The sequence below is a fragment of the Littorina saxatilis genome, linkage group LG17 (genome assembly GCF_037325665.1).
Source record: "Littorina saxatilis isolate snail1 linkage group LG17, US_GU_Lsax_2.0, whole genome shotgun sequence".
Classification (NCBI taxonomy): domain Eukaryota; kingdom Metazoa; phylum Mollusca; class Gastropoda; order Littorinimorpha; family Littorinidae; genus Littorina; species Littorina saxatilis.
The window spans coordinates 65392695-65405194 of record NC_090261.1 but is presented as its reverse complement, the minus strand read 5'-3'; the positions used below and the strand labels follow the sequence as shown (position 1 = coordinate 65405194).

General features: G+C 46.7%; 1 protein-coding gene across 1 annotated transcript in view; it reads left to right on the top strand.

The window, feature by feature from the left end:
• Positions 1-12500, top strand: part of LOC138952180 (TALPID3 protein-like) — a 102873-nt gene that overhangs the window by 55064 nt on the left and 35309 nt on the right. The gene's annotated exons all lie outside the window — the stretch shown is intronic.

The window sequence follows — 12500 nt, the reverse complement described above, 5'->3', positions numbered from 1 at the left end:
GCCTGAACTGGTTCACCCATCACACTTCTCCCTTGAAGAGAGAACACCAAGCAAAGATGCCTGAACTGGTTTACCCATCACACTTCTCCCTTAAAGAGAGAAACCAAGCAAAGATGCCTGAACTGGTTCACCCATCACACTTCTCCCTTGAAGAGAGAACACCAAGCAAAGATGCCTGAACTGGTTCACCCATCACACTTCTCCCTTGAAGAACCACCCTGGAAAAATAACCTTGAAAACGTGTCCATCCAGACCACAGTTCCTCATCTCACAACAAAAGATGAACAGAGCGATGTGCAGAAGAAAGCCCTGACACTTGCCATGCTCGACGAAAGATACCCCCAAGAAGCATGGATGCGGGTCTTTACAGATGGGTCCGCCACAGATGCCGCCAAGAGAGGAGGAGCTGGTGTCTACATCCAACACCCCAGTGGAGAGTGGCAAGCAGAGGCTATACCAACTGGCCTCCACTGCACCAACTACAGAGCAGAGGTAGAAGCGCTTATCCACGCAGCCAATACCATCAGCAGCAAGGTCAATCCCGACACCCAAGTTGTCTTCCTGACTGATGCCTTGTCTGTGCTGCAAGCAGTCAACAACAACAAACTGCCTCAGCTTACAACGACACTTCATAACATCAAGTGTTTGAAGACTGTATTGCAGTGGGTCCCCTCACACTGCGGGATAGACGGGAACGAACAAGCGGATAAAATGGCCAAACTGGGTGCGAAGGACGAACAAGAAGAAACCCCAGTGAGCTCCACAGAGATGAAAACCATCATAAAGTCTCTGCTTAAAACACCCCCAACGCACGACAGCTACCACCAACTGTCAAGGCCTGAACATGTAGTCATTTTCCGCCTGAGAACAGGGCACAACAGACTGCAACAACACCTGCACAAAAAACTGCGAGCCGTGCCCTCCCCCATGTGTCCCTGTGGAGACGCAGAGCAGGATGCAGCCCACATCCTGCAGGACTGCAGGAATCTCCAGCCCCTGAGGAGAGAGATCTAGACCAGGCCGGTGCCTCTTCATGAGAAGCTGCATGGACCTGTGGAGGCTCTTCATAAGACCACCAGCTTCATTACCAGAGCTGGACTCCAAGTTTAGCATTGGCGAACGACAAGAAGAAGACAAGAAGAAGACAAGGCGTTTACTCCATTCTTGCACCGGGACACAAACATTACATAAACAGCCTGCCTGCTTTCTCTGTGGGGCTGTATTGCTTCACTTCGTAACTCACCCCCCTCTGTGGCCTGCTGAGGTTGTGTGGCCTCTAGGCTCAACGAGATCTGATGAGTCTCTCGGTTGGCTGCGGTTCTTTAGGGCCGGTATGCATGAGTCGAGGTTAGAGACCTTAGTCTAGCATACTGTACCCACAATGCAGTTTATCCCGGACTAGAGTCTCTAAAGTCGTCGCCATTATACCAGTAGACCAAGTTTTGAAGTTGACACAGTCTTTGAGCAGAGTAGTTGAGGGTGTCCTGTTACAGGTGCCTTGGGTGTTCCTGTCTATCCCGTCTGATCGGTTGAGGCCATTAACTTGACGTTCGATCAGCAGTTTGGTGATTGGCAACAACGGAGCATGTCTTTCCACAGAGGAAGGGGAAGGGGTGGGCTGTCAGTCTGTCCACCCCCCCCCCCCCCCAAGCCCCTGTTAGCGGAGTTCCGTGCCGTGTGGGGATTAGGGGTGGCTGTAGGGAGATGTCGTTTGTTGTAGCGCCCTGGCTGTTTGCTCCGCTGGCCAAGATGGCGTGCACAACCCTACTGGGAATCGTGGCTTCGCATGTCGTCCGTCATTAACTCCCCCCCCCCCCCCTCCCCTCTACACTCAACCCCCTTCTTTTTTCTCCCTTTTGCCTTGTTATCATCAGAGCACGTTTAGCTTTTTTAGCCGCTCCTTTACCCTGCCCACATCTCATTTATTGTTCTATCAGCTCGCCCGTTTTGCCTTTTTTCTTCTCTTGTTTCTAAAGGCAGATTATCTTAGCAGTTCAATTTTTTCTTCTTTTTCTTTTATTTTGGTGTTTTTGTGGGGTTTTTTTGGTCTCGGTCTCTGAGGTACGAAGATGGCTGTGGAAGTTTATAATTACTTCGTGCAGCCCCCTCCCCCTCCCCCTCCCTATCCCCCATTTCTAGTCCATTGAAAGTCGGTTTCCGTGGTTTTATTGTATTTCTTTTTCTGAAATCGTAATCTTTAATCAGGAAGTTAAGGCAGAAATTATACGTTCAACATGAGTTGCATCAAAAATGCTGACTCGTAGGTGTGGGTTTTCAGCATTGTTTGGCTCTGACATGTTTCCGTTGGAAGCTTTGTTTGTGGTTTCTCAAGAGTAGAGAGACGCGGCAAACAATAGCGTCAAGTTAAAGTGTGGACTGAGTGTTGTGACAGACTTCTTCCTCTTCTCTCTGACCCATTGTCATACTGACACTGCTCAATCGCTTCTGTAGTAGCAACAACAACACAACAAAACAACACGAAAAATCCCTTTATAATGTGCCAGCCTGGCAGCATGCTGAAACACGAGTCAGGAAGCAAACAAAATGAAAACCACCAACCATCCACCCACCCAAACACAGAAAACTTTTGCTCGTGTTGTCTATACTGTCCATTCTCTTTGATTATGGTTTCTGGAATGATTGGTCCTGCTTTACCACGTGACCACTCTGCCTTCTTTACGTCTTGTTACAGCAGGCATGAAACTCGTCCCCCTTTTGTAGGAGTTCCTCCGTTTGAACCTCTGTAGGTGTTCATGTTGGACATCAAAAATTGGACGCATTAAATTGATTTTGAGGCTGTAGGCCACACTCATCATGTGTAAACCATAATCCTTCAGCTCGTGCAACTAGTTACATCTTCTAAATGTTGTCTTGTTTTGGATTTGGCAGACTATAATTATTTCCTCCTTTTTGACCAGTCTATTCTCATGTCTGTATCATTGCACAGCCCTTACTGTGTCTCAATGTTTAATGTGGTTCCATGTCATGTGTTATGTTTTTTGTTGGCTCACGTAAGTGTAGCCTATGCGATGATAAACTTTGTCTGTCTGTGCGTGCGTGCGTGCGTGCGTGCGTGCGTGTGTGTGTGTGTGTGTGTGTGATAGAAACTTTAACATTTCCGAGTCTATGGATTACGTCAGTCTCGGTCAAAAGTGTTTGACGTGTGTGATAGAAACCATTTGAAGACGTCACATTATGACGTAAGAGGGTTAGACGTCACGCAAAGGAATTACTGAACGCGTCTCGGTCATTGTTATTGTGAGCGGGCCGAGACTACTTGGCAGATCCAGGGTCTCGCTTTCTTGCACAGTTTCACCTATGCTTACTGTGTGTGTGTGTGTGTGTGTGTGTGTGTGTGTGTGTGTGTGTGTGTGTGTGTGTGTGTGTGTGTGTGTGTGTGTGTGTGTATGTGTGACGGAGTGATTGAGTTTGTGTTACTGTTTGTCGATTTCTTACGTGAGCCTTGAAGGCTTCGCCTCTTGTTATATATGTTCTGCGCGAAGTTAGAATCCGGTTTCATTCTAGAATGGACCGGGTCCAGGTTGGAATTCTTACCCTGCGCAAGTACAGGGGTGCCATTGGTTTAAACAGTTTTATTCAGTTGCATAAATACAAAGCCGTAATTGAAAATTGTAATTAAGGGAGCACAACAAGATAAACTTATAAATGTGCTCTTAGAAACAAACGAGTAATGTGGCGGACAATATTGTAAATGCATGATATTTAAACAAATGAAAACAAAAACAACAACAACGATAACTATAGCAACAGTGGTACGGAAATCTCACACACACACAACGCACACTCACACACACACACGTGCACACACACACGTGCACACACACAAAAACACACACACACACACACACACACACACACACACATAGAGACACACACATAGAGACACAGAGGACAATCAGATACAGGGAGAGAGAGAGAGAGAGAGAGAGAGAGAGAGAGAGAGAGAGAGAGAGAGAGAGAGAGAGAGAATGAAACCCTTGTTGCTGGTCCATTCTAGAATCGGCCGTGCGCAAGGTTGGAATTTGGGTCCAAGTTGGAATAGTCATTTCAGTTAGACTATCACACAGCCAAAGCCACAAATGTGGATTTTCTGTTTGTTTTTGTTTTTTGTGTGTTTGGTTGTTGGTTTTTTTCGGGTTTTTTACACTTTACTCAAAGACATCGTGAATTGGGATTGTGATGTTCTGAAAGTGATTACGATTTTGAGAGACACTCAGCACTGATCGCTACGAACGGAAATTTCCGGACTGACAGTGTTTTGCCGATCTCGCTTGTAACTTTTAATCTTATTCATATACATGAAGTTGGTCTTCTGAATTGTGAAGATAAAGTCTTTAGCTTTGTATCGATATATAATATGACTATATGGTTTGAGCGAGGGAAAGGCTTTTTTTTTTTTTTTAAACTAGCTTTAACGTTCTATCAGGCATGCGCCTCTTAAGAACGGTGCTGCTTTGACCACAAGACTCGCAGCCAAAGCAAACCCCTCGTTATGAGCGCCGACCACAACGAAAGCAATTGGCTGCGGTGGGCCCCACGAAAATCGGCAAAGGCGAGGCTAGTTTCTGTAGAAAATCGTCTCTGTTTTCTCCAAAATGACATATCATCCCATAACTGGCGTTTGTATTTCGACATAAGGTCTTGTGGCATCTAATCATCGATTTCATTCTTTCATTTGATTCATTTGTGAACGCTGAGCTTCGAGTATTTATGCTTTTCAGGGAAAATTTTTGAAAATACTGACTTTCCACAGTTATTACGGAAAATCAAGCTTGTCAATCAAGATGCTGTGAATTGGAATGTCATTACTAATCATTAGTTGACCTCTGGCTCAAGTGGTGTCATCTTGCTACACGGTTGAATTGCAATTCGTCAATCTCTGCCGTCACTGGGCACTGAGAACGTGCTGGAGAGGTGGACACCTCGTAAACAACGTTCATTACCCTTCCACACTCTCTCTGTGAGGCTCGTGTTCGCCAAGGCCATTTGTCCCAATCAATCGGTCAACCAACCAATCCAACCATCAACCAATCCAACCATCAATCAATCAACCATCAATCAATCCATCCATCAGTCAGTCAACCAAGAGTAAATCAATCAGTCAACCCTTTCTCTCGTTCGCCTGTCTGCATCGGCCTGGTGTGTGTTAGTCAAGCCGCCAATCAGTTAATCAATTAATCAAACGCTGAATAAGTGTCTCGCGCCTTGTCCCAAAGCAAGCGTCTCAAGAAAGTCTATAACCGCGTTAGTTGCCAAAATACACAATCATCATCGAACGCTGAAGAAGAAAAAGTTACCAAAATATAACAACTGCGAAATGAAATCGCTCCCCAATTCCCTCTTCATCAACCCTTCACCACCAGACGCCACCCCCCCCCCCCCCCCCCCCGACTCTTAGTCCCTAGGTGGAAAGATGTTGACCTCTTGTCACACAATATGTCTGTCAGTTTATCAATAAGTGCGACTAACCAATCAGACAGACGCGTCAATAAAACCATCAAACAGCCACCTAACTAATCCACCCATCAATATACCAATATAGCAATCAGCCAATAACCTATTCTCATGACTGTCTGCTCCGGCAAAAGGTCTCAGGGATGTCTCAATAGCTTGAGTACCCCCCCCCCCCCCCCCCCCCTCCTACCATCACCAGTCATTGTTGCCCCCACAGCAGTGTCTCAACCGCTAGAGAACCCCATCCCCCCGAAATGGGGAGAAAATACATAGTCAGTATCAATTGCTCCCCCACCCCCACCACATAGTAGTGTCGCGATGTTTTCACTTTCCGAGCACACGGGCCCTGTCTGGTGCCGCCAGCCTCGCTGTCTGTGTGCACGTGCAGGGACTGGCAGGCCACCAATCAGCAGCCTGATGAGCGCGCGCCGGGCACGAGCGGCGCAGGGGAGGTAATCCTTGAGGGGAGCTGAGCGGAATAAAGCAGATGCGTCGGGGTCGGGGGACACTTGATCCGCGCGTGCCCTGCATGGGGAAGATGGAGGGGGGTGGGGGTGACAGCGCGACACTGGCCACTTGTAGCGTCCTGGACTGTCCAGCAAGGGCCTGACCCGCCAAGGCCACGGAGGGTGGGGAAGGAGGAGAAAGGGACACGTGGTTTTCATTTAAAAAGAAAAAGGTTTTTTTTAGATAATTGTCTTTTTCATCGCTGTTACTTTAGTCTTGATTCGAGTCTAAGCAGAAATAACAAATTTAATAAAATAATTACTGAAAATATCGCGGTTTTTCGTAAACTCGGTCGGCAATAATTTATTAAACGGAATTAATTATGTTATCCCGGACAAATTATGCATGCGTTGTCATCGATCGAGAAAGAGAAATGCATCTTCGTGTGTTTGGAGAAAGAAAACTTTGGGAGATGGTGAAAGCTTCCATGATGAGATCTTTAATCTGGTCGTCTTCTTGCTGCACGTGTCCAAATCAAGGGAGAGAACCAGGACTTGTGCCAAATTCTCATCATGCGATAGATAACACCATTATTACCAAATTCCTGTATGCACCAGCTTACGACAGTCACTCCTGCCCTTGAAAATTCTCTTCCATTTAGTACATGTAAGTACTAAATTCATTAGCAGTGTTAACATGAGGGATCGATACAACTGCATCTGCAAACCTCCCAGACGAGCATCTTACATTCTAGCGCCTTCGCTGTCTCCACTCGGTTAGTTACAGCCTTAATATGCTCTGTCGTTTCACTTGCATTTTAACCTTATCCGGCGTTTGCTCAGTGCACGATGGATGTTGGACTCGCAGGTCCCCATGAATAGTAACACGCACGTAGCGAGACTTGTGAAAGTTGACAAAGTACAAGAAAGTTAGATCCAAACTCAGGAGACCCGTGTCCCCATCCTTTCGCAAAAAGTATGGGAAAAGTATGGGAAAAGTATGCAGATCAGGTGGCGGGGAGGTGCTAAAAAAGAAAAAGTCATTTCCACTGACACAAAAAAGCAATCTCTAGGGGAGGGAATTGAAGGGGGGGGGGGGGGGGGGCGATCACAGTAGAGGAATGGTAGAGGGATTGTTTAAAGGGACCATGTTTCCATTGCAAACGATAGTGAACACCACCATATATCAACCCAGAAGCACTTAATCATTGTACTCGGAAAAATGCAATAATTTAACCGCCTCGCTGCCTTCTATAGGAGAAAAGTGGAGTTTTTGGCGTGCTGGATTATTTTGCAGATTGGTAAAGGAATCATACAGTTACAAAATTAATTCAGTGAAACGCAAAACTCGCACTGTTCACAGGCTGCAGATTGGAGGTATTTGTCCAAGGGGGGGGGGGGGGGATGCTCTTACCTCACGCACAGCCCTGGGCGGAGTGATAGTGATATGATGAACATCATAGTGACGGTCTTTACGTGTAGGAAGGTACCTTTCATGAAATTGAGGCAGGGGGTGGGGGGGGGGGGGGACAAGAAAGCAAAGGGGAAACGAAGGAAAAGTAAGTTGAGGGGGAGGTGGAGGGAGAGAATAGAATAGATGGAAGGCTGTCATAGCACATCAGTATGCACGGTCTGGAAGTCTCGCCATGACGCTCCAACAGGGGGAGAGATTATGTGCCCCTGCCCGGCCCGAGTTGCGGGACGTGGTTGATGCAGACTCAGGTCCGAAGCAGACAAGGCAAACAGCGAGCAGGCCCCGGCACCCAGGATACAACAACTCCCCGCCCTGCAGCGCTGTGACCGCCAATACACTCGTCGTCTCTTAGCCAAAATCGACTGGAGACCACATCCCCCCCCCCCCTCTCTCCTCTCTCTCTCTCTCTCTCTCTCTCTCTCTCTCTCTCTCTCTCTCTCTCTCTCTCTCTCTCTCTCTCTCTCTCTCTTAAATAAGGATACATTTACGCAAAGATAAATGATCTAAGCAATTTTTTTCTTTCAAAAGAGAATATGAAACGAAAACGAATGGTCTTAGTACGGTCGATCAATCAATCAATCGATCAATCAATCAATCAATCAATCAATCAATCAATCAATCCTTTCCCGTACATTGTGCCCCCTCCAGCTTCGCCCCAACATCACCGTCTCAAATGACCATCGTAAAACCACAGAAAGACCTGAACACTTGTTTTTGTGGTGGTCATCTCCTCCTTCCCCCCTCCCCCCCCCCCCCCCTTTTTTGTCTGCGACTCCATCCTGACTCTCCCCCAACGTCTCTTCTCTTATTCTCATCGTCTTCTTTTTTGGTCTCTTCTTTCTCTTTCATTCGTTTTTTTTTTTTTTTTTTTTTTTTTTTTTTTTTTTGCGCACGAGAGATGGGTTACCTTGAAGGGGAGAGGGGAAAGACGCCATTGATATGACGGTCACAACTTGCCGGGAGAAATAAGTTTGCTTCACTCGCTGCCTGCATACAGAGCGGGGATTATCCCTCCAATCAGATGGGCCATCTTGGAGATGGGGCGGGGGGAATCTTATCCTGACTTTTCATCGTAATCGCGGCCTGCCTGGCCAAGTTCATGTCCCTGCCTTGTGGGAGCGTTTTTAGTGGTGTGCATCTTGCGGCCACGAGGTCTATCTGTGTGGGTCATCTTCATCTTGATGAGCTGTGCATCTTGCGCGGGCCACGAGGTCTGTCTGTGTGGGTCATCTTCATCTTGATGAGCTGTGTATCTTGTGGCCACGAGGTCTGTCTGTGTGGGTCATCTTCATCTTGATGAGCTGTGCATCTTGTGGCCACGAGGTCTGTCTGTGTGGGCCATCTTCATCTTGATGAGCTGTGCATCTTGTGGCCACGAGGTCTGTCTGTGTGGGCCATCTTCATCTTGATGAGCTGTGCATCTTGTGGCCACGAGGTCTGCCTGTGTGGGTCATCTTCATCTTGATGAACTGTGCATCTTGTGGCCACGGGGTCTGTCTGTGTGGGTCATCTTCATCTTGATGAGCTATGTATCTTGTGGCCACGAGTTCTGTCTGTGTGGGTCATCTTCATCTTGATGAGCTATGTATCTTGTGGCCACGAGGTCTGTCTGTGTGGGCCATCTTCATCTTGATGAGCTGTGCATCTTGCGCGGGCCACGAGGTCTGCCTGTGTGGGTCATCTTCATCTTGATGAACTGTGCATCTTGTGGCCACGAGGTCTGTCTGTGTGGGCCATCTTCATCTTGATGAGCTATGTATCTTGTGGCCACGAGGTCTGTCTGTGTGGGCCATCTTCATCTTGATGAGCTGTGCATCTTGTGGCCACGAGGTCTGTCTGTGTGGGCCATCTTCATCTTGATGAGCTGTGTATCTTGTGGCCACGAGGTCTGTCTGTGTGGGCCATCTTCATCTTGATGAGCTGTGCATCTTGTGGCCACGAGGTCTGCCTGTGTGGGTCATCTTCATCTTGATGAGCAGTGCATCTTGTGGCCACGAGGTCTGTGTGTGTGCCATCTTCATCTTGATGAGCTATGCATCTTGTGGCCACGACGTCTGTCTGTGTGTGCCATCTTCATCTTGATGAGCTGTGTATCTTGTGGCCACAAGGTCTGTCTGTGTGGGCCATCTTCATCTTGATGAGCTATGCATCTTGTGGCCACGAGGTCGGTCTGTGTGGGCCATCTTCATCTGGATGAGCTGAGGCTCATCCCTCGCCCGCTCGTCTGGCGCCGCAATGGGGGCACTTGGGAACAGATGAGTGTGAGAAGGCTATCACAAAGTCAAGGGAAATACCCACACATACGTAACAATCCTCAAACCAGCAAGCCAACAAACTAGTCACCTTGTGGTGAGATATGTGCGCGTTATATACATTCTCGTATCAATTAATTAATTAATTAATTAATTAAACAGACCTTCAAAATGTCCTTTTTCTTAAGGACAGACCGAAATTACCCCCTTCAAATGCTAAACTCCAATAGAATCCGGAGGACAACGACCCCCCCCCCCCCCCCCCGCCCCTTTCACGACCCCCGACCCCCGCCTGGCCAGACCCCCTACCCCTGCCTCATTTTGGAAGCCCTTCCGTCCAATACACTTGGTCCAGTCCTGAAGATGCATCGGAAAGAAAATGTATGTAATATTCGTGCACGTGCCAGGTGCGCAGCTGCAACCAATTGGTTGTGAACTGACTGGTTTTGTTGATAAGCCAGTCGTGCTAAATAGTTTTAATTTATGGATTGGCTTCGGTCGTAACTGCTAAAGAGACAGGTTGTTAATTCTAAGCAGCATTCGTCCAACGTGTTGTGCTACAGTGAATAACTTTAAATTGTAACGATTTACGTGTACATGTGACAACTTGCAGAAATACCACTGCTTGGACAATAGATTGAAGGGTTTGCGAGAAAGGGAGGGGGAGGGGGAGGGTGAAGGGAGGGGGGCATGAACGACGTAAGGGGTCAAGTTTGATCAAGTCATTGACCCGGTAGGTTGAACAATAGACTGGAGATAATCCGCGCCACGGTTAATGAAGTCTGAAGGCAGCCCCGTCACACCTCCCCAAGCTGGAAGAGCCCCGAGTCACCTCATCACGTATGCAGCGCCAGCTTCACACTCTCATGAATATTCATGTCGACAGATAGCTGTTTGTATTGATTCGAAATGTGGAAGGATTTTGCAGCAATTTATTTGTTCAGCTCGGGGGCTCTTTCCTTTCTTCGGCCGATCTAGGTGATCAGCATGCAGCGACACGGCGATCAGTCTCCACACTTACCTCATCGCTGACGACAGTTGACCGGGGGGGGGGGGGGGGGTAGAAGAAGGGGGGGGGGGGAGTCATGGGTGAGAGGCCAAGAGCAGACATGGGACTTTTACATAAACTTGAAAGTCCCAGTCAGCTAAAGATGTTTTCGTGAGTCAAAATCGGCTCAGAACAGTAGGCATAAACCGCAGTTTTCTCCCTCAAGTCATTTCATTTGAGATGGAGATCCTGGAATCCCATGGGCGAAAAGGCGAAGATGGTAGGGGGTACTTGGCTGAACAAGAGAAACAGGACGTTCTCTATAGATTTATGGCGTGCAGTATTTATGCCGTATACATTGAAACCTTCGCTCTTTTTGTGTCTGTTTTTCTTGTGATATTCTGAAGTTGTTTTTCTGGAGTAAATGTTCTCGCCTTTTTACATTTAGTCAAGTTTTGACTAAATGTTTTAACGTAGAGGGGGGAATCGAGACGAGGGTCGTGGTGTATGTGTGTGTGTGTGTGTGTGTGTGTGTGTGTGTGTGTGTGTGTGTGTGTGTGTAGAGCGATTCAGACCAAACTACTGGACCGATCTTTATGAAATTTGACATGAGAGTTCCTGGGAATGATATCCCCGGACGTTTTTTTCTTTTTTTTCGATAAATACTTTTGATGACGTCATATCCGGCTTTTTGTAAAAGTTGAGGCGGCACTGTCACACCCTCATTTTTCAATCAAATTGATTGAAATTTTTGTAAAGCAATCTTCGACGAAGGCCGGACTTTGGTATTGCATTTCAGCTTGGTGGCTTAAAAATTAATTAATGACTTTGGTCATTAAAAGTCTGAAAGTTGTAATTAAAATTATTTTTGTATAAAACGACCCAAAATTACTTTTATCTTATTCTTCATCATGTTCTGATTCCAAAAACATATAAATATGTTATATTCGGATTAAAAACAAGCTCTGAAAATTAAAAATATAAAAATTATGATTAAAATTAAATTTCCGAAATCGTTTTAAAAACTATTTCATCTTATTCCTTGTCGGTTCCTGATTCCAAAAACATATAGATATGATATGTTTGGATTAAAAACACGCTCAGAAAGTTAAAACGAAGAGAGGTACAGTAAAGCGTGCTATGAAGCACATCGCAATCGCTACCGCGCCAAACAGGCTCGTCACTTTCACTGCCTTTTGCACTAGCGGCGGACTACGTTCAGTTTCATTCTGTGAGTTCCACAGCTTGACTAAATGTAGTAATTTCGCCTTTACGCGACTTGTTTCTTCTTCGTTTGCTGCTTGAACCAGTTTGTGTCCAGTCTGTTTTGTGTGTATATATTTTCACTTTTTTTAAAAACTTTTTCAGACGCAAAGTCTTTGCGAAGTCGACTTCGGGGTCAATAAACGATTTTTGAAATTAATTCTGTCAGGTTTTTCAGCGGTCTGGAAGAGTTAGAGCCCCTTTTGCTCGAATAAGCTTTTCACAACATCCGGAGCATGTTCCACGCTTCCGATCGGCTTTACTCCTGCGATCGGAACGAACAACTAACTCTGATGTGTATGTAATGATACGCTTTTCGAACAGCTTGTCCGAGGTAAAGAGGCTCTTACTCTTCCAGACCGCTGAAAATCCTGACAGTGATATTTTCGGAAAATGTCTATTGAAGACACCCTTGCCATCCCCGTGTGAAGTGTTGGCCTTGCTGGGGGCGGGGATATAGCTCAGTTGGTAGAGCGCTGGATTTGTATTCAGTTGGCCGCTGTCAGCGTGAGTTCGATCCCAGGTTCGGCGGAAATTTATTTCACAGAGTCAACTTTGTGTGCAGACTCTCTTCGGTGTCCGAACCTCCCCCCGTGTACACT